The sequence below is a fragment of the Nycticebus coucang genome, chromosome 9 (genome assembly GCF_027406575.1).
Source record: "Nycticebus coucang isolate mNycCou1 chromosome 9, mNycCou1.pri, whole genome shotgun sequence".
NCBI lineage: Eukaryota > Metazoa > Chordata > Mammalia > Primates > Lorisidae > Nycticebus > Nycticebus coucang.
Genome location: NC_069788.1, coordinates 9,117,561 through 9,143,875, shown reverse-complemented (window position 1 = coordinate 9,143,875; position 26,315 = coordinate 9,117,561). Strand labels below are relative to the sequence as shown.

At 38.9% G+C, this 26,315-nt stretch overlaps 1 protein-coding gene across 4 annotated transcripts in view; it reads right to left on the bottom strand.

The window, feature by feature from the left end:
- FILIP1 (filamin A interacting protein 1) overlaps window positions 1-26,315 on the bottom strand; it is a 321,390-nt gene that overhangs the window by 174,917 nt on the left and 120,158 nt on the right. The window contains exon 1 of one of the 4 annotated variants that reach the window (XM_053602835.1): window positions 13,832-13,861. The exons of the other annotated variants lie outside the window; for them this stretch is intronic. The gene's annotated coding sequence lies outside the window, so the exon portion shown is untranslated. Of the gene's footprint in view, window positions 1-13,831; window positions 13,862-26,315 lie in introns of those variants that run through there. 4 annotated transcript variants of the gene reach the window in all.

Genomic DNA, 26,315 nt, shown 5'->3' with positions numbered 1-26,315 from the left:
CTGTTCTGGGCCAGGTTTGAACCTGCCACCCTCGGTGCATGTGGCTGGTGCCGTAACCACTGTGCAATGGGCACCGAGCCTGTCAGATGCCTTCTGCAACTGCTCTTGCCCTTGCTCATTGTCTCCACCCGCATCAGCCATCCTGCTGTTTTTGAGCACCCGAGGATTAGGGCTACGCAACTAGGCTCTCTGCCTGGACTACACCTTACCCCAAAACTCATATGGCTTACTCTTCCCCTCTTTCAAGTCTTTACTCAAACATTACCTGCTCTGCAAGGTATAATCTAACTATCCTATTTAAAATTACGATCCTCATTTCTCTACCCACATCAAGCATTCTTGATTCTTCTCACTCTAGTATTTATTTTTTATAGCATTTATCCCCTTAAAACTTGTGATATTTAAAATGTATTAATCGTGTATGTTAATTACACTAGCACCCGACCTCCAGTGTGTAGCTCCACTGGGGGAGTAATTTTGCCTGCTTACTAATAGATCCCAGGCACCTACAGCAGCACCTGGTGTACAGTAGGCACTCCATAAATACTTGTTGAATTATTTTTTTTTATTTATTTTTATTAAACCATAGCTGTGTACATTAGTATGATCGTGGGGCACCATACACTTGGTTCATAGATCGTTTGACACATTTTCATCACATTAGTTAACATAGCTTTTGTAGTATTTTCTTATTTTGCTAAGACCTTTATATTCCACATTTACTAGGATTCACATATACCCTTGTAAGATGCACCGCAGGTGCAATCCCGTTAATCCCCCTCCTTCCCCCTCCCTCCCCCCTTCCTCCCCTCCCTTTCCTCCTTCTCCCTATTCTTAGGTTATAACTGGGATATAGCTTTCATGTGAAGGTCCTACATTAGTTTCATAATAAGGGTGAGTACATTGGGTACTTTTTCTTCCATTCTTGAGACACTTTACTAAGAATACTTGTTGAATTATGAATGGATGAATGAATGCAGGGGGTTTTCACATAGTGGGAATTCACTGCTAGTCTTCATTCCACGTATCCATTCATCAACAATTTTACTAATTATCAAGTCTCTATTCTATAACCCTAACTGAACTCCATCTTCCTGTCTGACTCTCTGGCAATTAAAATCTAGAAGTATATTTGATATAGTAATCTACAGAAATAAAACTACTGGTATATAAAGAACCTACATTAGGAGGTAACAATCCTTATGAACCCCCCCAAAGCAAACTGATTTTGCTATGTGGTATACTGATGTCCCTAGAAAGACAATAACCCAAGTTGTAACAGAAGGAATACCTAAACAAGGAAAAAAAATGAATAACAATTTTGCAATATGCAGGCATGTGTCTTTTTATATTTTCAATAATAATTAGACATTTTCCATGTAGAAATACTATATATTTCTGAAGAATTATTTCTATGTATTTCATATTTTGTGTTGTCATGCTAACTTTAATTCTCTAATTGTTAATGGTATACAATGAATATTTGTATATTGAACTTTAATTCAAAAAAAAAACAAAGAAGGCATACCTTGTTGAGCTGTTTTGAGGACTTAATGAAATAATAAATGCATAGAAATCTTTTAACACATTTGAAAAAGAGAGAGAGATCACCTAGGTCAGTGCTGTCTAACAGAGAGATCAGTGACGATAGAAATGGTCCCTATCTGTGCCACCTGGTAAAATGGTCACCAGGAGCTATTGGCACCAAGCAAGGCTCTGTCACAAGGAACTATTGAACTCTTAAAATGCAACTAGTACAACTGAAGAACTGAATTTTTATTTTATTTTATTTTATTTTGCTATGTTAATTAATTTAAATATAAGCAGGCACATGTGGCCAGTGATTACTACAGGGACAGCACAGCTCTAGTTTCTCTTTGCCTCCATCTACAGCTTTGCCTCAGAGACCCAAGGCAGATTGTTAACTGTATCACTTTGTTTCTCAGCAAAGATAATTAACAGCTAGTTACTGCTTTCTGGTAACTATCCTCTCTGTGGTTCATGAATGGCCTATACTTTGGAATTATTGTTGCTTTGTCAGCAGAGGTAACACTTTCATAAACCAATTTATAAATCTGATAGCACTACTGTGGTCTAAATCCCATAGCACACTTTACATACTTCAATCCTTACATGACACCATTTCTTTGACTTTCTCACTTAATTTTCCAGCTTTACCGAAGTATCATTGCTGTACTATAAGCCATGAATATTTCAAGTGAGTCATATGATGAGTTTTAAGATAGGACTATGCTCATGGAATTATCCTTGTGCATAACTTAGTTTAAAGCTCAGATGACCAGGGCCACTGCTGACTCCTGTCATCCTCCCTCTGGTTTCCATCTCAAGGTGGTAGAATGGAAACAGATTGTACTCTCTTCTTCCCACTGGAAACATCAAATTGTTAGAGAATTTTTTTTTTAATTCATATAATCGGAGAACAGTGACAAGCTTTGGAGAACCATAAACTTTGAGAAGACCCTGAAAGGTGGAAAGTAGATGGTATTATAAGGCAGATTTAAAACCACAGCCCAAAAAAAGAATAGGAAAGTGCTGCCAGAAGGGTTGGAAATGAATATAAAGGAGGAGAGGGTGCTGTGGAAAGCAGGCAGAGTACTTGATGGCAGACAGTGTGGCAGGAACAGCAGGCTGAATCATGAACTTTCCCTCCACCTGCCTGGTCTACATTTTGATTCAAAGAGAAGCAACAGGAGTCAAGGCCTTCGGCTTGGAACTAAGGGTGTGGAAGCTTGCCTTAGAGAAACAAATACGCATCCTGGATGCCCTGGATGGATCAAGTTTTTTGTTATTATTATTATTATTATTGCTGCAAACTATCAATTAAGGGAGCAAAAGTATTTTTGCTACACAAATATCCTGTATGAGGCTTAAGGCGGGACTTTTGGTGTGCCCCTCTGCTACACTCTCGGAAACTGACTGAAATCCAAGTTGCAGCAGAAAACCTGCCCTTCCCCCTGAGCAGCCTGCAGAGGCGCATGGAACAGAGAGCCTAATAAGGAATCTCAGCTACAGGAATGAATGTTCAGGAATCAGTAAGCACTGGCAGAAGGCCAATACTATTAAAAAGAGATACAACAGCATTCTTTGTTTTTAAAACATGAGGACCATACACCCAGGGACCAAAATTCATATAGAAGTCAGAATAGAATTTTAGAATAATTATAATTCATATCAACAGAAATATCTGAGGGAATATTAAATCCATAGAAAATAATCAGTTAGAAACTAAAGCTATTAAAATTTTGATTTTTTTATTATAGTTTGGGATTCATTGAGGGTACAAAGAATTAGGTTACACTGATTGCATTTGTTAAAATCCCCCCACCCCCAAGAGGTGTGCCATACACTGTTACCCCCCGCCCCTACCCCCTCCCCACTCTCCCATTCCCCTACTCCACCCCTAGTATTAACTCATTTACTGCCTTCATATTAGAATTGAGTACATTGGATTCTTGCTTCTCCATTTGTATGATGCTTTACTAAGAAGAATGTGTTTCACTTCCATCCAGGTTAATACAAAAGAAGTAAAGTCTCTATCTTTTTTAATGGCTGAATAGTATTCCATAGTATACATATACCACAGCTTGTTAATCCACTCCTGGGTTGGTGGGCATTTAAGTTCCTTCCACATTTGGGCAATTGTAAATTGAGCTATGATAAACAATCCAGTGCAAATGTCCTTATGATAAAAGGATTTTTTTCCTTCTGGGTAGATACCTACTAATGGGATTGTAGGATCAAATGGGAGGTCTAACTTGAGTTCTTTGAGGATTCTTCCTTCCAAAAACTTTGTGTTAGTTTGCAGTCCCACCAGCAGAGTAAAAGTGTTGCCTTCTTTCCATATCCACTCCAGCATCTGTAGCTTTGAGACTTTGTGATGTGGGCCAGCCCCACTGGGGTTACGTGATCTCTCAGGGTAGTTTTGATTTGAAAATGTTCATCTTTTACATACTCAATTAGTAGATCAAATAACAGAATGAACGCAACAAATAAATTGTTTGACTCTAACATTAAACCAAAAATTTCTCCTAGAAAACAATAAAAAGTGATGAAGGGATATAAAGTATAAAATAAAAGCTAGGAATCATGTAAAATAAACCCAAATTGTCCTGTAATTCACATGATTGGAATTACTAATAGAGATATTAGCAGGAATAGAAGGACAGTGATATATACACTAATCTCTATGAGGACCAACCAAGTTCTGAATAAGACAAATATTAATTTAAAAAACCTATATATTGTATTAACATTTTAGAAAACCAAGAATAAAGGATTCATATGCTAAAATTGTTAGGAAAGAAAAAATAGAATCTCTCCTACCAAATCTCTGTGATAACACATGAATGAAATCAAAGGAACAAGAAAAAAAGATATCAAACCTGTAATCTGATACCCAACCAAACTATCATTCAAGTATGACGATGAAACAGGAAGGAACAAGAAAGTTTACCACTTACAGTAATTCTTTGATACAATTGTGTCAGGCAAAATAAAGATAAATGTAGTAATAAGGAAGTTCTAAAAAGCAATAGTATATAAAAAATCCACTAAATTATATAATTAACCCTAGATAAGTGTTGATTTTTTTTTAAAACAACAGTAATTTTTAAAATAACAGTGTAGAACTAGAATTCCAAATTACATTTAACATGAGAAGGAATGGGTATGGGAAAGAATATTTCAAGTAAAATTGAAGCATACAAAGATTTTGGTTTTGTGTATTGAACGTAGAGACACTAATTAATTCCGAATATTAATATAAAGACATTTAGTTGTACATGCTAAAAATTTAATAAGGCCTAGAAAAACACAAATATAATTTATAACTTTTATTTATTTGTTTTTTTTTTTTTAGAGACAGGGTCTTACTTTGTCACCCTCGGTAAAGTGCTGTGGCATCACAGCTCACAGCAACCTCCAACTCTTGGGCTTAGGCGATTCTCTTGCCTCAGCCTCCCGAGTAGCTGGAACTACAGGTGCCCGCCACAATGCCCAGCTATTTTTTGTTGTTATTGTTGCTGTTTGGCCGGGGCTGGGTTCAAACCTGCCGCCCTCTGTATATGGAGCCAGTGCCCTACTCACTGAGCCACAGGTACCACCCTAATTTATAACTTCTATACTATCACAAAAAAAAGGTAGAAGAAAACTGAGTTAGTCCAACAAAGGCACAAAAAAAAATTTCAAATAGTTATCAAATATGTAACCCCCACCACCACAAAAAAAATTATCAGGGCCACAAAATGTACAGGCAGTTTTTATGAACTCTTTAAAGAACTACAAATTTAGGGCAGCGCCTATGGCTCAGTGAGTAGGGCACCAGCCCCATATACCGAGGATGGCGGGTTCAAACCCGGCCCCTGCAAAACTGCAACAAAAAATAGCTGGGCGTTGTGGCAGGTGCCTGTGGTCTAGCTACTGGGGAAGCTGAGGCAAGAGAATCGCCTAAGCCCAAGAGCTAGAGGTTGCTGTGAGCTATGATGCCACAGCACTTGACCGAGGGTGACAAAGTGAAACTCTGTCTCTAACAAAAAAAAGAAGAAAAGAAATGGAAATTTATATTTTAAACAAACAAGACTAGAAAAAAGATCAGAATAGTCTTTTTTTGAATCTTAGTTTAAGATTCACTGGGAGACATTTTGATCTCCATTGAATGTTCTGTGATAAGGTGTTAAAGAACTAATTTAATTTAGCTTTTTCAGTATACAATGTGAGACTGTGAAGGCCAAACATACAAACATTTATTTCTTGATAACCACAAATGACCTGTGATTAAGACAGAACCTGATAATTTAAGGAAAATTGACTTGTCTAAAGTGAGAACAGAGAATAATTCATGAATGTACTAATTTTTCTTCCTCCTTTCCCATTAGTCTACATTGGTCTTTAGCTATGACATGTACAAACCAGTGGGAAAACATTAACTATGGTTAATGGACTGAATGGATTTATTTCAGAAGAAATATTTAAAGAACTAAAAGCATCAAATTATCTCCATAACACATATATTGGTCACAGAGACATAATATAAAATAGGCCATAAATTTCACTTCTTCCAGAAACCCCATGTTAAGCCTACAGAGACTGAAAGAAACAGCACATTTCAAATCTCAGTCTCGTAGCCATATTTTTACTTTTCTTTTCTCATCACCTATTTCAATATTTTTCTACCTGTCTAATTAAGGCCTATACCCTAGGGAAGTTGTGGGCATGGGAGAGCCTGAGCTTTTTCAGTCATAGAGTCTGGATATGAAATCAGCTCTGAATACTTGCAAACCTACTCAAATTGAGAAGATAATATGTTGTTTCTGTAACTTTACTTTATGCAGTCCCTGAGGAAGGATTATTTGTGTGGATAACTGTAAAGTGCCTATTTATGACATCATAACATTGCAGGTCCTTAAAAAAATATATCAAACAAATGAAAAATGAAAGCAAAGTGCATTTGAAATTACTAAATATTCCATGGACTCTTAAGAACAAGAAACTTCTGTATTGGTGACGGAAAGGTATTAAATAGGAAATCGATTTTTAAAATTCAAGTGGAAACACAAAGTTCATTACATTACATTTAAAGGGAAATAATGGTGCCTCTCTTGAAAGCCATTTCCACATTTAATAGACAAAAGTCAAATATGACATACTGTAGATGGAAATACATAGTAGAATCTTTGGTGCTTTTCCTGCTTTAATGCGAGTTTCTCAGAAAAATTTTAATCCCTACAAGAGCCTCTAAATGTGAAGGCAATCATGGCAGAAAGACCCCAGTAAGTACAAGCAGAGTTCACAGTCCTTCACCCTCCTTTAGTAAGAATCCAGTAGTTGAGCCTGAAAACTGCTGTGCAAAAAAGGACACTCAGGCTCTCCCACCGACTGCACCAACCTCCCCGGTCTTTGGTCCTCGCAAAGGCACCCAGCACTATAAGGATCCTTTAAGACACATCTTCTGGGAAGCACCTGGGGCTCAAAGGAGTAGGGCACAGGCCCCATATACCGGAGGTGGTGGGTTCAAACCCGGCCCTGGCCAAAAACTGCAAAAAAAAAAGACACATCTTCCTGCCTCAGTCTCCCAAGGAGCAGAATTATACACTTTAATTAGAAAGGTAGAAAAACATTGGAATAGTTGTAAAGAAAATAAAGTAAAATTACAGCCTAAACACTCTACATGGCAAAGTTTTCAATGAATACTGACTATGTACAGGTATGATTGGTGACACCTGGGCATGTTTTTCTGAGTTTACTATAAGGGGGAGTGAATGGAAGTTCAATTTTCCAGGAATAACATTGGCCCACAGACCCAAGCCCCAGCCTGCCTGAGGCATAGTTCTGCCAGTTTACATGCTATAAGCCTTTCCTCTGATAGAGTGGGCAAAGCCTCCATTTGCTTCATAGGAATATTAAGGCAAATGACTAATATAAATTACTAGAAAAGCAATCATATTTTAGTGAATCTCTTTTCTGCACTAACTTCAGAAAGTAAGAAAGTGCAGAAAGTGTGGTGAGAATCTGTCACATTTTAAAATTCTCAGTTCTCAAACTCTTCTAGCACAGGCAGTTGAATTGAATCCAGTATTTATCGAGGATCCCTGTACTTTAGCCATATTTCAGGGTAGTAGAGGACACAAAATAGGTATAACTTTCTGCCTTCAAGAGCTTCCGATTAGATAGGAATACAAAGCAATGAGGTGAAACTGAGCAAACATGCCAAAAGGTATGAAATCAACCACTAAGTGGAAAATAATTTCTTGCCAAAATGTACAAATCAAACAATGTCCCCTTAAGGAAAAGAAAGAACAATGGAATTGGAAAATTCTATTTGTTATTGAGGAAAAATGGAAGTAGCTTCTTTTGCTTTTGGTTGGTTGGTTAGTGGATTTAATAGACTTTGAAATGAAAATGTGTCAAACGATCTATGAACCAAGTGTATGGTGCCCCATGATCATATTAATGTACACAGCTATGATTTAATAAAAATAAAAAAAGGAAAAAAAATAGACTTTGAAAGATAAACAACATTCATATAAACACCAAAGAAGTCTTTTTTTTCTTTTTTTGAGACAGAGTCTCACTATATCGCCCTCAAATAAAATGATTGGCTTCACAGCTCACAGCAACCTCAAACTCTTGAGCTTAAGCAATTCTTTTGCCTCAGCCTCTAGAGTAGCTGGGACTACAGGCGCCCACCACGAAACCTGGCTATTTTTAGAGATGGGTGGGGTCTTGCTCTTGCTGGGACTGGTCTCGAACCTGTGAGCTCAGACAATCCTTTTGCCTTGGCCTCCCAGAGTGCTAGGATTACAGGCATGAGCCGGCCTAGAAGTTGTTTTTTTTTTAAAGGTGCTCACCAAGACTGATGCTTGCTAGTAAAACAGACACTGTACCAACTGGGCATATTTAGTATTTAGAGGAGATACCATTGTTAGAATATGATGGAACAACATAGTCTTCTATCTGGTTATAATTAAAAGAAGATGAAACTCAAGTGGAAGAACAGAGAGGGCCTACATGACTCTACTCTGTTTCATGAAGAGTTGAATATCAATAGGATTCAGATCAGCAAAAGAAATGAGCTACACCAGCTATTCTCAAGGAAGGGAAATTTCACTCCTCGGGGGCATTTGACAAGGTCTAGAGACATTTTGGTTGTTACAGCTTGGGGTCAGGGAGTGTTACTAGTATCTATCCAGTAGAGACCAAGATGCTGATAAAACATCCTACAGTGCACAACACAGCCCCCCAACAATTATCCACCCCAAAAAGTCAATTGTGTTAACATTGAGAAATTCTGAGGTAGAGCTCATGAGCAAAGGCAAGACTATCTGCTACAATTCATGGGGCAGAACAGGCTGGATTAAAATTTAAAACTGATGTGAAAGTTATAAACAGTGGAGTCACATGAAATCCTATTGAGATTATGGTCTTCTTGTGTCCATAAAGTTACAGTTCTGATTTCAAAAAAGACAGGGTTTTGCTATTAAAAACAAATGTTCTGCCAAAGATGCATATGCTAAATCTAATCATGAAGAAACATCAGACAGACTCAAAATGAGGGGCATTCTACAAAATAAATGACCTATAATCTTCAAAAGGGTCACAAAAAAGAGCTAAGGTTGTGTAATGAACGGAAATAAACCAAAGAGACACAACCAGATGCAACATGTGATTCTGAAATAAATTCTTTTACTATGGAAGACGTTGCTGGGACAATTGAGAAACTTGAATGGTTTCTGAGGATTAGATGGTAATAATGTATGAATGCTAATTTCCTAATTTTTTTCATCCTTTACATTTATTTTTTATTTTAAATTAATATGAGGGCACAAGTTTTTAGGTTACATTATTCTCACTTCCAGAGTAAAGTGTCATTTGTAAAAGAGTCCCTCACCCAGGGGACGTGTTATATACCCTCACAATGTACACGTTAGGTCAGATCTCTCCTCATGCCCTCCCTCCTTGTGAGGATCATCCTCCCCCGTTCCTCACCCCTCATCCCCCTCTACCCCTGTAATTTCCTAATCTTGATGCTTGTGTTATAGTTATAGAGAAATAATGAGACCATCAGATTAAAAATTACCCTCCAGGGCGGTGCCTGTGGCTCAACAAGTAGGGTGCCGGCCCCATATGCCGGAGGTGCTGGGTTCAAACCCAGCCCTGGCCAAAAACTGCAACCAAAAAAAAAAAAAAATTACCCTCCAATGGTTAAGGGGCAGAGGGGGTGAAGAAAGGCTTTTGTACCACAGTTCCAACTTTTCTATAAATTCACAATTGTTTAATTTTTAAAAATTATGTATTCCTGGGAAAGCAAAATGTCCATGTGTATGCTAACCAAGCATTTTTTTTTTTTAATTTAAAAACATAGAGGGCAGTACCTGTGGCTCAAAGGAGTAAGGTGCCAGCCCCATATGCCGGACCTGGCGGGTTCAAACCCAGCCCTGGCCAAAACTGCAAAAAAAAAAAAAAAAACATAGAAACACTGTTTTAACAATACCTGTGAAATCTATATGAGAACCTTTTAAGATCTTTTATAGAAGAAAGTAGGGTATAAACACATACATACGTAATACATATGATTTTGCCACTATTACCTCCAGAGGTTATCTTATTCAATTACGAGTTTAAAGGAAGTATTCGTTATCTGTTTGAGCATGTGAACTAATCTATTAAATTATTTTCCAATAATTTCAACTTTTTTCCTTATTAAAAATGATTTATGAGGTAAGTAGCTTGTTTGAGCTCAGGAGTTCAAGATCAGCCTGAGCAAGAGCGAGACACCCATCTCTAAAAATAGCCGGGCGTAATGGCAGACGCTTGTAATCTCAGCTACTTCAGAGGCTGAGGCCAGAGGATTGCTTGAGCCCAAGACTTTGATTTGCTGTGAACTATGATACCACAGCACTCTACCAAGGATGAAAAAGTGAGACTGTCTCAAAAAAAGGGAAAGATTTGTGCTTATTGTGGAAACTTAAAGTCAGCCACTTATCTCTCCAAACAATGATAACTACTGTTAATGGTTGAAATATAGACTTCTAATTTTTCCAATAGAATCGTAAAGATAATTTCTGTAATGCATTTATTTTTACTTAATATATTATTAAATAGTCATTTACTCTCAAGTTTATGTCTGCAGAGATTGTCATTATGTGTAGGTACTGAGAGCAACTCAAATTCTACCTTTTCTTAATAATACCCTATTATTAAAACATGCTTGTTTCTTTTTATTTTTACTTATTTATTTATTTTTACTGTTGGGGATTCATTGAGGGTACAATAAACCAGATTACACTGATTGCATTTGTTAGGCAAAGTCCCTCTTGCAATCATTTCTTGCCCCCCCAAAGGTGTGGCACACACCAAGGCCCCACCCCCCTCCCTCCTTCCCTCTCTCTGCTCTTCCTTTCCCCACTCCTCCCTCCTCCTTTCTCTCTCTGCTCTCTCGTTACCCCCCCACGACCTTGTCATTAATTGTCCTCATATCAAAATTGAGTACATAGGATTCATGATTCTCCATTCTTGTGATGCTTTACTAAGAATAATGTCTTCCACTTCCATCCAGGTTAATACGAAGGATGTAAAGTCTCCATTTTTTTTAATGGCAGAATAGTATTCCATGGTATACATATACCACAGCTTGTTAATCCATTCCTGGGTTGGTGGGCATTTAGGCTGTTTCCACAGTTTGGTGATTGTAAATTGAGCTGCAATAAACAGTCTAGTACAAGTGTGATAAAAGGATTTTTTTCCTTCTGGGTAGATGCCCAGTAATGGGATTGCAGGATCAAATGGGAGGTCTAGCTTGAGTGCTTTGAGGTTTCTCCATACTTCCTTCCAGAAAGGTTGTACTAGTTTGCAGTCCCACCAGCAGTGTAAAAGTGTTCCCTTCTCTCCACATCCACGCCAGCAGCTGCAGTTTTGAGATTTTGAGATGTGGGCCATTCTCACTGGGGTTAGATGGTATCTCAAGATGGTTTTGATTTGCATTTCTCTAATAGATAGGGATGATGAACATTTTTTCATATGTTTGTTAGCCATTCATCTGTCTTCTTTGGAGAAGGTTCTATTCATGTCTCTTGCCCATTGATATATGGGATTGTTGGCTTTTTTCATATGGATTAGTTTGAGTTCTCTATAGATCCTAGTTATCAAGCTTTTGTCTGATTCAAAATATGCAAATATCCTTTCCCATTGTGTAGGCTGTCTATTTGCTTTGGTTGTTGTCTCCTTAGCTGTACAGAAGCTTTTCAGTTTAATGAAGTCCCATTTGTTTATTGCTTGTTTCTAATTTTTTACTATAATAAAAATTCTGCCATCTTATTGCTGTGATTCATTGTTTTCATTAACAACACCCATGCTCTATTTATTGTCACCTTCCAGTCCCACTACCCCAGGACAAGCAGTGAAGGAAGAGGTAACTAACTATCTGTCAGACCCAACAATCTCACAGATTCAGGAATAGTCAGTGTGTGCAAAGAGAAGGGAAGAAAGTAGGACCTCTTTTCTGCTACTTGTAGTTCCCACTGAGATGTGGGAATGTTTTTTCTTCCAGCACTATTTGTTTGGAGGTCTACAGTTGACATGGTGGCCGTAGGTGAACTGTTGGGTTCCCCAGAGAGAGCCATTCCTCTTTCTAAGAGAGTATTACACTCATTAGCTATTTAAAGAAGGTAATATCAGACAGAAGGTTATAGGATCTCTATTTTAAAACAAGTATAATTTAAATTTCTCCATAAATGTATCTCAAGTATAAACCAATGGTAATTTGAATTGCAAATCACCCACAGTCTGGGCTGGTCAGTTCAAGTAGATCCATGGAAGTTGGTGAAGATTGAAGATTTGCTCTAGGAGCCAATAGCTTTCAACAAGGAAAAATGTCATTTATAACCTGAACTAATCATGAGAGGAATCTGGGATGGCTCAGAGCTAACTCAATTCCCTTCTGAAATCAGCTCACAATCCTTGTATTTATAGTGGCTGGACATTATCCATCTTCCCTCCATTCCCTGCAAGCTGGCACATCTTAATATGACATGTTATTATTATATATTATGATGATTGTTATCAAATATGATTATTGAGATAATAAAAAATCTTTTCTAAAGTTTAGAAAGTTAAAATGCCTCTGGATATGGCTTACGTTCTTGACTCTGATAATACCTTAGTGAGTAAATTTTTCCTTCGTGGTCAGGTTTTATACACCAATCAAACTTATTAGAATATCTCTAGGGAAAAAAATCATTTCATGAGCTTCACTCTGTTTTCTAAACTCTAGCTATCTGAGTTTCAGACATTCCCCAAATTTTGATGACAAGGATCAGATCACACCTTAAAGAAGAATTTTTAAAAAGCATGATTATATCTATAAAATGGGAATAATAGTTATTATTCTATAGACACAAAGCATTTAGCACAGCTTCTGGTATGTAGGAAGCACTCAGTAAAAGCAACTGTGATTATTATTATTCTGTCGTTTATTTTCTTTCTAAAGCCAATAGCTATTAGTTACGTTAAAATTAACATTAATGACTGTCATATTTACATGAGCTTGTAGATAGGGTCTATCAGTATCATTGTTCCTAATTTTTCATTCAGTTTAATTGGACTTCAAGTGACAGACACTGGGAAAATTCCTAGACAATTGCTTCTGGAGTTAGGTTCAGGTCACATGCAGAATAAAAGGTCATATGTAACCTTCTATTTGGTGTGATCCCAATTAAGTAAATAAATCAGCCACTTAGTCATTGCAAAATAACTAAGAGAGTTAATTATTGGTAGATAAATGGTAGATAATACAGATGACGAAAATGTCAATTGGCTTGATTTAATCATGCCACATTGCAGACATATACCGAAACATCACATTGTACCCCATACATGTATATACTTACATGTGTCAACCAAAAATAACACCAATAATTTTTTTTCAAATTTTGTAAAGGAAAAAGGTTCTCAGAAGAAATAGATACTAAGGAATGAGCCCAGGAAAGCATAGAAAGTCAACTACAAAGCCCAATGGGGAAGGTCCCGACGGAAGGGAAGGGACAAGATTTGTAGTTATGAAGCTTGAGCCCAGAGGGAAAGGATGGGGGGAAGAAGTTCCCACAAGTCACAGTCTGATTATGTGAGAGAGACAACGAAGGATAATGTGAAACAAGAACGTAAGGATGATATTGTCTAGGATGTTTACAGAAATGGGGGCTATAAATGGACAATCTGATGAACTCACTAAATGCACTGTTAGCTAAATCACTCTGTCTGGCACTCACTAAATAGAAGTCGGAAATAAAGCACAGTTGTTGCCATTATTCGAACTTACACTGTAATTAACGGGATCATGTACAATGCTTGGGCTCGCTCCTCTTTACCTGTGGGTATGAGAAAAGTAAGGAGATCTCACTCAGTTGCACCCAGCATGAAAAATATCCCTTGAGAGGACAGTAGATGTGGGAGGGTGACACTATTCATCTCAGCACACTCTGTGCAGGACCTCCCTAGCCAAGGAGGACCTAGGTTCCAGGCTGGCTTATCATGCTTCCTCCTTAGCCTTACTCTGAGTAACCCGTCACTGGCTTCTTTCAAAAAAGGACTACCCCGGAAGAAAGCATAAGGTCGACACATGAGGTCTTGAGTGAGATCTTAGTCACATCACTGCGTCCTGCCCATGCCCAGAAGATCTCTGCTCTCAGTGCAGCAAGCAGCAGCTCCGAGTCACACGCCTCCCTTACTGGACCCCTCACAGGACACACTGCTCCATAACTAGAGCCCGGGCTTGCAGAAGCCTCCCTCCATTCCCTGAGATAACAGGCAGGATCAATGGGTAGAAAGCTGGCGAAAAGTCCAACATCTTACTCTGGGAGGTCGAGGAGGGTGGACTGCTTGAGCTCAGGAGTTCAAGACAACCTTGAGCAAGAGTTATATTTCATCTCTATCAAAAACAGAAAAACTAGACAGGTGTAGTGGTGCACGGCTGTAGTCACAGCTGCTTGGGAAGCTGAGGCAAGAGGATTGCTCAAGCCCAAGAGTTTGAGGTTGCTGTGGGCTATAATTGCCCCAGCACTCCACACAGGGAAAGAAAGAAAAGAAAAGAGAGAGAGAGAGAAAAGAAAGAAATGAAATAGAAAAAGACCAACATCTGGTGGTGCCAGAGGCCTGATAAGACAAAAAAGGAATGAGTTCTACACAACACGCACCTGGGGAAACAAATCAAAACAGGTGGTGGTCTAGATTCTAGGAAGATAACACAGTAATATCTTGTGGCTTAGACATGAATTCATAGGTCTGAATTAATAAGGTAAATGACCTTGAGAAAGTCAAACTTTCAGAGTCTTAGCTTCATCACCTCTCATACAAAGAGGTTGTAGATCATCTCTTGGAATATACCAGCATCTGCAAATGTTATGGTAAAACAATTTTTTTCTCAGAGTAATTCGTGAACATCAAAAATAGTCCAAAACTTGAGCGTCAGTACCCCTTTCCTGGCTCAGCCCAACCCTAGTAAGTTTGAGCAGTTTTCTGCTACATAGCGATCAAAAGTAAGGAGTTCCTTGGTCCAGGGCCACCTTTTATCCACTTCCTCCCAGGTCCTTCACCCTCAGGATTTAGTCATAAATGGATCCATTTTGGCTATCAGTGTATGTTTTGATAATAACATCACTCAGGAAGTAAGTTGCCATCAATATGTACGGGACGCATTAGTGATTAGGCAGAGTGGACTGTGTTGCCTTGTTACAACAACTCTAATCCAGCAAGGTCCCTCCTAGGAAATCCCACCAAGCTTTCCTTTTTAAAAGTAAAAAAATAAGAGTCTCTAGGTCTGCCAAATCTTTAGAAGTCAGCAGGCAAGATCTGAGAATAGGAGGAAGAGAAAACAATGTGTTTAGACTCTTCTGTTTCTCACAATGGAAGTGCCCTTACTTTTCTTCTGATTGTAAGGATCGTTGCCGTGGATTGTTGAATTGTTTTTCAGGAAACTTGTCCCAGTTGACTTTCTCACCAGCAATATGTAGTGACCACATCCTCCCACCAAGGCCATACGGGATGTTGAATCATTTCGTCTCCGTCAAGGTACTGAGTGCAATAAAACTATCTATCTTCTTTTAATTTAAATGGTTAATTATCAGCAAGGTTAAACAGTTTTGCGAATTATTTATGGCATTTGTGTCCATTTTTCTATTGTGTCTCTTTTTCTTTACTTATTTAAAAGAGCTCTTTATATTAAGGATATTTGTTCTTGATTATTTTTCTCACAAATTGCAGTTTGAATTTTAAATTTGTTCGTGAGAGTTTACAGGGGATATTTTTCAGTGTAAAACTTTTCATTCGGTTTTTATGGAGTCACATATGTTAGTCTTTAGTTTTACCAGGTTGTGTGTGTGTATATGTTGATATTTAGGGCTTTCCCACTTCATCTATATGTGTATTTTTTAAATTCTTATTTATTTATTATTTTTAGTATTTCACTTTCATTTTTAACACTTAAATTTATGGTCCATCTAATACATATTTTGATATAAAGTGTAACATAGAGATTTAATTTTATTTTCTTCCCGTTGGTTCGACGCTATTAATTGAGCAATCCATATTTTCGCTATAGTTTTGAAATGCGTCTTTTTTTTCTAACACTAAATTCCTATATATAGGTGTATATTTTCCTGGACTTTCTACTATTTTCCCTTGACCTCCCCTTCTGATGTGAACTGATTCTACACAACAAGTATTTGGGGAAATAAATCAAGACAGGTGGTCGTCTGGATTCTAGGAAGATACTGCAATAATATCTTGTGGCTTATATATGAATTCATAGGTCTGCTTTAATAAGCTAAATGACCTTGAGAAAGTCAGACTTTCTGAGTCTCAGCTTCATCATTATTTGAATTAATGTGATTTCAAAATTCTTTTCTGTTTTCAGAGATGGGAGTCTCACTATGTTGCTTCAGTTGGACTAGAACTCCCAGGCTCACGTGATCCTTGGTCTCCAGAGTAGCTGGGACTTCAGCCACGTGCCCCTGCACCGGGTCAAAATTCATTTTAATAAAAAAAAAAAAAATTCATTTTAATATGTGGTAAGGCAATATTCTCAACTTGTGCTTCAAAAATTTCCCAGCTCGGGTGGCGCCTGTGGCTCAAAGGGGTAGGGCGCCAGTCCCATATGCTGGAGGTGGCGGGTTCAAACCCAGCCCTGGCCCAAACCCACAAATAAATAAAAATTAAAAAAAAAAAAAATTTCCCAGCTATTATGCCAGTTTGTTGCCTTGGCAGCAATTAGACACTTGAAGTGGAATATTGAATATATATTTTTTCAAAGTACACAAAACTGTAAAAGTCCTAAAGCAAATACGTTGATAGGAAGCATTCATCACCTGTTTCCAGACATATGGAGAGTGGTCACAATTTAGAAAGAATACTCAGCAATGTGGTGGGGAGGGTCGGGCAGAGATGCATATTTGACTGGCTCATTCATGGCCACTAAAGATTTAAGTATGATGAACTTATACGTACATAGAAGATCTTCTTCATCACATTATTTTTTTAAAACGTTAACATTATCACATTAAGTGAAAGAATGTAACTTCCTGATCGTTCTCCACCATTTGCAGAGCTGTGTGGACTTGCTTCAACAAATCAGCCTTTCCATCACTTGCATTTCTGTGGCATTCCCTTAGCCCTTGTTTGTCAAGTCCTGCCTTGTTTTTAGCCTCTATAGTCCCCTTCCCCACAGTGAGAGTCAGTTTACTCCATCCTGATTTCTGAGCCAATCAATGACCTCCCCAAACCACATAAGTGGTCCCACTTCCGTGTTCCCACATCTGTGATCCCACAAAACCATTTACTCACTAGTCACATGGCATTGACATTGCCCTTATTTTACCTGAAAGCCTTGCAAGAGAGTAAAGATAATATAATATTCACCACAATCCCTAGCGTTGTGCCTAACACATATGAGTCTCGGTGAATATTTAATGAATGAGTGAATTATGCAAAATGTGAATCAGGAGAAAGACAAAGAGCTCTAGCCCGGTCCTGGGACTTAGCAGGCCACAACTGTTTTCACGTTGTATTACAACATCTCCAGGACGACTTGCCCTCCACAGCTATTTTGTTCCTGAATACCAACCCCCCACCCTACCCCCATCCTTCCTCTTCTGCTGACAAGCTTGCCCAGACACTCACTGACTCCTCCACCTGCCTGCCGGGACACCACATAACCGCACAGTAGACCCTCAGAGGCCACCTGCTAGCTTAGATCCACTTTTGCCATCCAATACCACTCGTGACTCAGCACCAGTCCAGCCCAGCTTCCAGCTACAAACTGCCCGGGCCTCAACTGAGTGAGCCTCAGTTTTCTTCAAGATGAACAGATTGAGTGGACCTCTCTCTATAATCACAGCCCCAGTCTTTTCAAACTCTCCCACAATCACAGCAATAGCACTGCTGAAATCCATCTCTTAGGAAAAGTATCTGGGAACAGAAATTGAAATGGTAATACGATCCAGATATAAATTAAACTGGAGGAATTTAATCTTTCATTAATACCACATAGAAAACAAGAGCTCTGCTTCTTCTCTAATCTCTCTCTGAAAAAAGACAAAACTCTTCGCTTTCTGAGAAACTGCAAGTCACTTTCATCTGGCTCCCCCCTTGTCCTCTTCACTGTTGGAGCTCAGCATTTCACGTGCTCATTTTGGTGAGAGTCCATGTTAATACATCACCGGGAACACATGTGCTCTGCTGGGACTTTATTCCCTGGAAGATGGAAATGGTGATGTAAATAACAGCATCACTGGAATTTAGAGGAAGTGATTCGAGAAAGAAAAGCTCTGGTGAAATAAGGCAAAATCAAGCAACCATAATCAATATTGCCTTCTGAAGTAGCATGGACACTGTTGAGGTTGATAGGGAAACCTAATGATGCTCAGCCGGAACTGTCCACAGAAACATTAATTAAATGGGAGCTGTGTGTTGCTTTACTACGTGGACAGGAGAGGAGCAAGCCTAGCTCCAAAACAGATTCCCAAGGAGGAGAGCATTTCCAGCTCATGAACTATAATAAGAGCCTGGTTGTGGGTTGGGGTAACAAGTTGCAAGGAGACTTTTGTCAACAGTTATGTCTTATGCCACCGCACACCTTAAAGTAAGCGTTCTAGTCAGTTAATGGAACACATGTATTATTCTAATTGTCCAGCTCCCACTCGGTTACACATTGGTCATTCTGTGATACTCCAGTGAACATTTAAAACGTTTGTTAATTTTTAATTGATATTGTTAGAGAAGCAAAATATGACCATTAAAGGTTTGCAAAAAACCAAGAAACAGGGTAATAATCGCCCACGGTCACTGATTATTATCACCATGTTTATCAAGGAAACAATTATGTTCAGTTCAATCAGGGGAAACTAGTCAGTGGTGGTTACTTTCTCAATTTCATGATACTTAACAGATTCAATTTTATAAACACTTACTGAGTACTTATTTTGTGCAAGGTGATTCTAAAAATGCTGCCACGTCACAACTGTATTTATCACATTAAATTTTTTGAGTTGAGGGCAGCGTCCATAGCTCAGTGGGTAGGGTGACACATATACCACATATACCACATATACCAAGGCTGGTGGGTTTAAACCCGGCCCAGGCCAGCTAAAACAACAACACAACAACAACAAAAATAGCAGGGCATTGTGGCGCGCATAGTCCCAGCTGCTTGGGAGGCTGAGGCAAGAGAATCGCTTAAGCCCAAGAGTTTAAGGTTGCTGTGAGCTGTGACATCACAGAACTCTACCAAGGGTGAAAAAGTGAGATTCTCCCTCAAAAAAAAAAAAAATTTGTTTTAGCTGACATGTAAATATTCCTTATAGAATAATTATATTAACCTTTCACCTTTTGTTTCTTTCTATTGCTTAGAAAATTCGACGCTATAGTATTGTCATGGTTATTTTCATCTCAGTGATGTTCATTTTTTTAATTTCATATTAATATGAGGGTACATATGATTAGATTACAGTATTTGCGTTTGTTAGATGAAGTCCAAGTTGTAAAGTGAGGTTCATTTATCCAAACAATGCATGCAGGTTTTCCTGTAGGTGTAAAAGTCTGTTTGGTAGAATTTCGAAGTAGTAGAATCAATCAGATGCTACCTAAAAATGTAGATTTACAAAATTCTTCAGAGTACATTGACCCACTGACCTGTCAAGTTTCACAGAACAGATCAGGTTGTTTCCAATGCACCTGTTGCTATAAGAGAAGCAAAATGATTAATCCCTTCCCGTTGCTGCTGATATTATGAGAGAAGTTAGGGAGTAGTATAAAAGGGAGCAGTATAAAAGTCCAGACAGGGGAATCCCAGGGAAAATGGGGAACACAGCCAAATTCACAGCACTAAGGAAAAAGTCAAGAATCTAAATAGCACGGAAGAGTTTGTTTAGGATGTCTACAGAAAGGCAAAGTGAACATGTGCTCAAAAGTAGGGCATAAAATATTATGTTGGGCCACAAGGAAAAAGAAACATAGGACTTACGAAACAAAGTCACATGCCGATGATATGACATGACAAAAGAAAGAAAGAAAACAAACAAATAAGCAAAGGGAGGGAAGTGGAGCACCTTAAAACAGTCTTGAAGAGAATAGGTTGCCTCTGACCTGGTCACTCACTGAAAAAATAGAGAGGGCAAGGCCTGGATTTCCAGCCAAGCAGAAAGCCCATTACCAGAAACTAAGGGCAGCAGAGCCAGCTGCCACAAGACCCCGATGCTGAAACAAGAAAGCAGCTGCCATTCAACACCTTATATTCTCAGAGCAGGCTCCAGAATAGCAAAGTGATTAAGAGATTATGAGCACAGGCTGAGGAGGGCAATTGTCAGGACTCATCCCAGACTTGCTAACTGCTTAATAGGGCGAGGTGGGGAGAGGGGCAATTCTCTCAGCCTCCTTATCTGTAAAATACAGAGCACATGAGTATCTGCCTCGTACACTGGGATTGTTAGTGTGTAATATACAAAAGCACTCACTATGCAGGAGCTACTTTATTGTTCATTACGGTCATGTGCCAGAGAGAACAGGAGGCTGGGACTCAAGTTCTGTTCCTTGCTCTGCTTTGTGCTCCAGCCATGTGACTCCTGTACAGAATGGAGGTGCAGTCAGAGAAATGGACCCAGGAGGCAGTCAAGGAGCCTGAGTCCAGATCACAAAGCAAATCCGGGCAGCAATCCTGAGTGTCAGTTCACTTGAGACAGACACAGTCCGTGCAAGGTGTGGAGCGTGCCCACAGCTAAGGGCCAGGTGCACTTGGTTCCTGCCCCACTTCCACCTGCAGAAGACTTTGTAATTTTAGCTGAATGACTTTTCTTCCCTCATTCTATTTTTTTTTATTTTTTTTTATTAAATCATAACTGTATACATTGATATGATCATGGGGTATCATACACTCGCTTCATAAACCATTTGACACATTTTTATCACAGTGGTTAATATAGCCTTTCCGGCGTTATCTCAGTTACTGTGCCAAAACATTTACATTCTACCTTTACCAAGTTTCGCAAATACCCCTGTAATATGCACCACAGGGATCACACCCTCATTCTATTATAATACTGTCTCTTTCAAAACCATGAGGTGGTACTAGAAACTGGTTCTCAACCCCGGATGCACATTAAAATCATACAAACACTTCCAAAATAGAACAATACTTGACCTTCTCATGAAAATTTGAATCAGAACCTCGGGCGTTTGCATTTTTAAAGCAATTCAGTGACTCTGATGCACAGGGAATGTTGAGAATTACACAACTAGATGATCTGATGGTTCCAAGTAAGCTCAGAGTCTAGAGATTTCTATTCTCTTTGGTTTCCTGCAGAATATGGGTGAGCCCAGGACCAAGCCATGTAATCATTGACAGCGTGAGACTCAGAACCCAATCCTGCACGCAATCAGACCAGGTGCCAAGAGAACTAGGAAATATTACAGAAGTCTTAGATAGCTCTTGAGTGAATATGATAAATTGCTAGTATCTTCCATTTATGAGGCATTAGCTAAAGACTAATGTGGAAATTATCACTTAGTTCTCTGCCAAGAGAAATTTAGAATAATTGAATGAGGGAAAAAAAAAAAAACTTTCAGAAGCCAACCAGTCAAATCCATTGTCCGCAAAGGATAGAACACTAATTTTCCTTTGATGTTGTGGCACCTTTTTACATTCAGACAGCACAAAAGAAATCCTGGGTTTATTGCAAGGAAATCAGAAGATACCATGTCACTAAAACAGGGGGCCTTGAGGAAATGTAATATATCTTGCCTTTATTGTTTTTAATTGGTTTGGATTAAATAGATCTGTGACACGAAGCAGTGTACGTGCTTCAGGCAAATGTTTAGCCTGCCAGGTAAGCAGCAGTGTAAGCCTTGTGCATTGACCAATAATAAATGTGTATGTGTGTGCTGGGGGGCTTTGGGTGTGCAGGCACATTGGGGTGTGACAATATACTGTTTTCAACTGATTGGAATCCAATTTCTCAGAGGGTGGTGATTATCTCTTACGCGCATTCATTCAGATGACCCACTTGTCTTGGCAGGACAGTCACTTTCACTGCCTTGGACATTTGACACACTGGAAAGTGGAGTATTTATGGCCACTGGCAGATGAGAAAGCAAAGCGTTATCTGCCCCATCAAAGTTTTATTAGAACTATTCTCCTTTTACTTCAGAGAATTGAAAGTTAAATGTCAGGTATGTAAATAGAAACTCTAAAATCCTGATTATTTCCTAACAGTAGGACATTTGGACACCATGCAGGCAATTCTTGGTTAATAAAGATAAAATAAGTAAAAATAGCCAGTAAAATGTCTTACGCCATGGCTCCCCAGCAGCAAACTGCTGGCTGAAAAAGTCTTAGGTGATTCTCCTTAAACGATAGCAAGCACTCTGTTTTATTTCATTTTTTGAAGGAACAACATGCTGCCAGAACGACAACTCACCACCTAAACAAAGTCACTAGGAGCCAATAAGAAACTTTTATGTGGAACAAGCCTCCTGTCCCCTTCCTTACTGCCTCCTCCAACCAATAAACACACACCCCCACCACCTTCTGGAAGGCCGTGTATTCTACCACCAGCTGGGATAAGTATTTTGTAGAATTCTGTCTTGAGTCCGCTTCACAAAGGGAATGATTACAACCCAGAGACCTACAGAGCATTTACATGTTACAGTAGAAGGCGGGGTTATGAATGGTCAGCAGGAGCAACAGCAGACAAGACCCCAGTGGCACCAAAGAATGTGGCTCCAACAGCAGCCATAATACACCATAAACTCAAATGCTCCCTGCCTCATGTCCTCGGGAATCAAGTCAGTAGTGTAGAAACCGAGAACCACATGGCCAATGGGTAAGTGGCCTCGCCCCCATGGGTTGCCCAACTCCACTGGCCCCTGAAGCTCTTGGTTCCACTTAGGGACCCTGGAGAAGGACCCCTGTTGGCTTCTGGCCTCCAATCTCTTTATTCTTTGCTCTTAGTGTATGGCCCCCCACAGTGCCACAGTCTACACCTTTTATTAAAACATCTCATAGTTGTCTATGTAGGTGGGGGGGGTCTTCCTTGAACAATCACCTGCAATACAAAAAAGTGGTTGAAAATATGGGGCAAATAAGGTCAAATCGCCTAGAATTGAATTTCAAATCTACTAATGGGCAAGTTACTTTACATATATAAACCTCATTTTATTTTCCTATTTTGTAAAATAGGGATTAAAAATAGTACCTCATAGGGTGGTTGGGAGAAACAGTTAAAATCATCCATGTACCTTCTAAGAGTGGCTAACAGGGTGGGGGAGGGGGATTGGAGGAAGGAGGGAGGGCAATGGGCGGGATCTCACCCAATACAATGTGAGGGTGTTCAGCACGCTCCCTGGTGAAGGGCTCTACAACTGGAACTTTACCCTGAAAGTGAGAACACGGTAACCTAAAAATTCGTACCCTCATATTAATTTTTTTAATTAAATAAATATTTTTAAAAAACTTAAAATCATCTACATAAAGCATTTGCCACAATTTCTGGCATGTTGCAATCACGAGTATATGCTAGGCTTTATTATCGTCATTTTTACAAAGTAAATTTATTGCATATTCCATAGGTAACATACATTACAAATAGCTATTATTACTATCTATGGAATGAGCAGAATGTAGAAGGTTGGGATGTCTTACCTAAAGTTGAGGGGCCCCTGGGTGAACCCTACCAGCACAGCTGGCTTCCGTAAGGACTAGAATAACAGGTTATGACCAAAGCAGCGGGTTTGATGGTGTCCAAACCCGAAGATGGTATCTATCAAGACAGCATGTGAAAGTTAAGCTTCAGGGTAAGGCCACTCCCTGGTCTAAATACCAGGCTGCTCTTCAAGCATGTGTCACTTACTAAACAGTTAATGAGACACAAAGAGCCTGGAATGCCTCCAGTGTCACATTGCAAGACTTACAGAATAATTAGGAAAAATCTGAGCTGGCACGACGCTCCCTGTCTCGCCCTGGGGAGCAGACCCTCTTTGTTTTCCCTGAGTGTGTGTTGTCGTCACAGTAACTGCAGAGCTCCCAGATACAGACCCGGGAGTCACTTCCTCATACATACTTAGGCCATGGCACTGAAATAGCATCCTGAACTCAGCAGTGCTCTTCCTTTCCTGTTGTGCTATTGTACCTCAATCAAGGGAGAAAGGCCTAAAAGGAGTCACTTACGACATTATTATATAGAAAAAAAAAGAAAGTCATTTACCCTTATTACTGTATCATGCGTGTGTGCGTGTGTGTGTAAACCTTATTTTTGTACAGATCTTTTAGATAAACAAGGCGAGTCAACGGTCACTAGATTGTCTTGGTGATCTCAGTGGTCTACTGTTACCATTCAAACCATCTTTGAGCCTTACATCTTCAGCAAATTATGTTTTAAAGAATGCGTTTGGCCAACTCTGATAGGTCTGATGCATAAAATTTTTTAAACTTTTCCTTACAAAGGTAAGCAGCAGATAATTCATTTCTTCAGAAGAACCTAGGAAGATCGCAGTTACAATTATCCACAAAAGCAAAAGAGACTGTTTTCTGGGGTAGATGCATTGGGTCCTTGGCCAGTGAAGTAACAAACATCGTTTTCCTCTGGAGGAGCTGGGCCAGAGCATCTAAGCAGGAAGCTAAAAACAGAAAAATTCTTAAACCTTCAGGACGCGAAGTCAGATCACTTGAAATAAATCCTGTATTAGCTTCAGAAATTCTTTTCAGTTTGTCTTTCACAGGCCTGAGAAACACATAAATCACCCGATATTATGCACGTTGACACCATTTCCCAAAAATGGGGAAAAAACCCAAACCTTCTTTTTGCTTCTCAGTACTGCGATGGCTTAAGTAAGGCTCTCAGGGGCGAAGAAGCACGAGGGTGCTGGTTAACGTTGTGTTACTACATTTCTGTTCTGGGAGTTTCTCAAGTTCTGCAATCAACTGGTTAACAGCCAACGAAAGCTGCTCACTGGATTCACGTTTAACTTTCCTTATTCTAAGTCCTTCCACAACAGGCTGCTATCTTTGAAATTAAACTGCCTCAGCTACCGCCACAGAGAAAGCTGTATTTTGCCTGCAGGCTCTTCCCTTCTCTCATTAGTTAAAGACCATTTAAGGAAAAAGAACAGAATCCTACATATTTTCCTGAGGTTCCTATATTTTTTGCCTGAGTGTCTCTAGAATATATTCTTAAAAACCAGGAAGAGTTCCTTCCCTCTTTTCTTTAACTTTTCTTTCCTTCTTCTTTACCTACCTTCCTACCTTCCTTTTTTTCCCTCTTTCCCTAAGAAGGTTTTCATTAGAGAATGACAATTCCAAAACTCAGTTGCCTCATCTTTTTAAAGACTCATCTTTTCTGCTGAGAAACATAAAGTAAAATGAACAGATCTGAATCACGTTTGTCCTGCAAAGGATTTGTTACCACTAAAGTTACTAAGAAACTTCCCTAGTTATGAGTGCTTTATATATTTTTATTAAATTAAGTACACAGAATATTAAGCAGCATATATGTACACATCTTTATAACAGTATGTTTGGCCTTCTAGGAATAGCCTTTCCTCGTTTTGTTTAAGAAAAATGAATAGGATTAAGGACAATGAATAGAAAGAATTCATTTCCATTTGGTAAGGTTGAAGTTAGCTTAAGATAACCTTTTTTGGTCTTTTCGTTTTTATCTGTTACTATGTTAGTAAAACAAAACAAATCATCTAAGGAAAGAAATTTTTAAAAAATGACAACTTTAACAATGCGTCCCTCTGTGGAGGAGGAAGCCCCCATTGTTATACGTCACCCAATGTAGTCGGCTGTTAAAGAGATACCTAAGCATATGTTTAAACACACTTTATCTCTCAGTGCAAATATAGAAACCATAGGACAGTCTGTGCTGTGGGTTATTTCTCAACCTTTTTAGCAATGATTTTATAAGGCAGCAGACTGCTGAGTGATAAGTGAGAGTTTGAAGCATAAATTCCATCCTAAATCATTGGCCGCTGTTCAAACTGTGTCTGCTTGGAGTACCCAGCAGCAAAGTATGTCCCAAACAGGATTCCAAAGTCAAACAATACATTCTTCTGCTTTTCCTATGATCTATGAACTTGAGTTTGCACACTATCTGCATCCAAGAATTTTGTTTGCAACAAAGATTAAAGTAAACAAATAACTCCATTTAAGGTGTAAAGCCATCAGAGCTTAAATTTATTAAAGAATAAATTACAAACTGTAAATTTTAGTAAGTCATTTAATTTTCAAAACAACTCCATGAGGAAAAAGCAATATTATC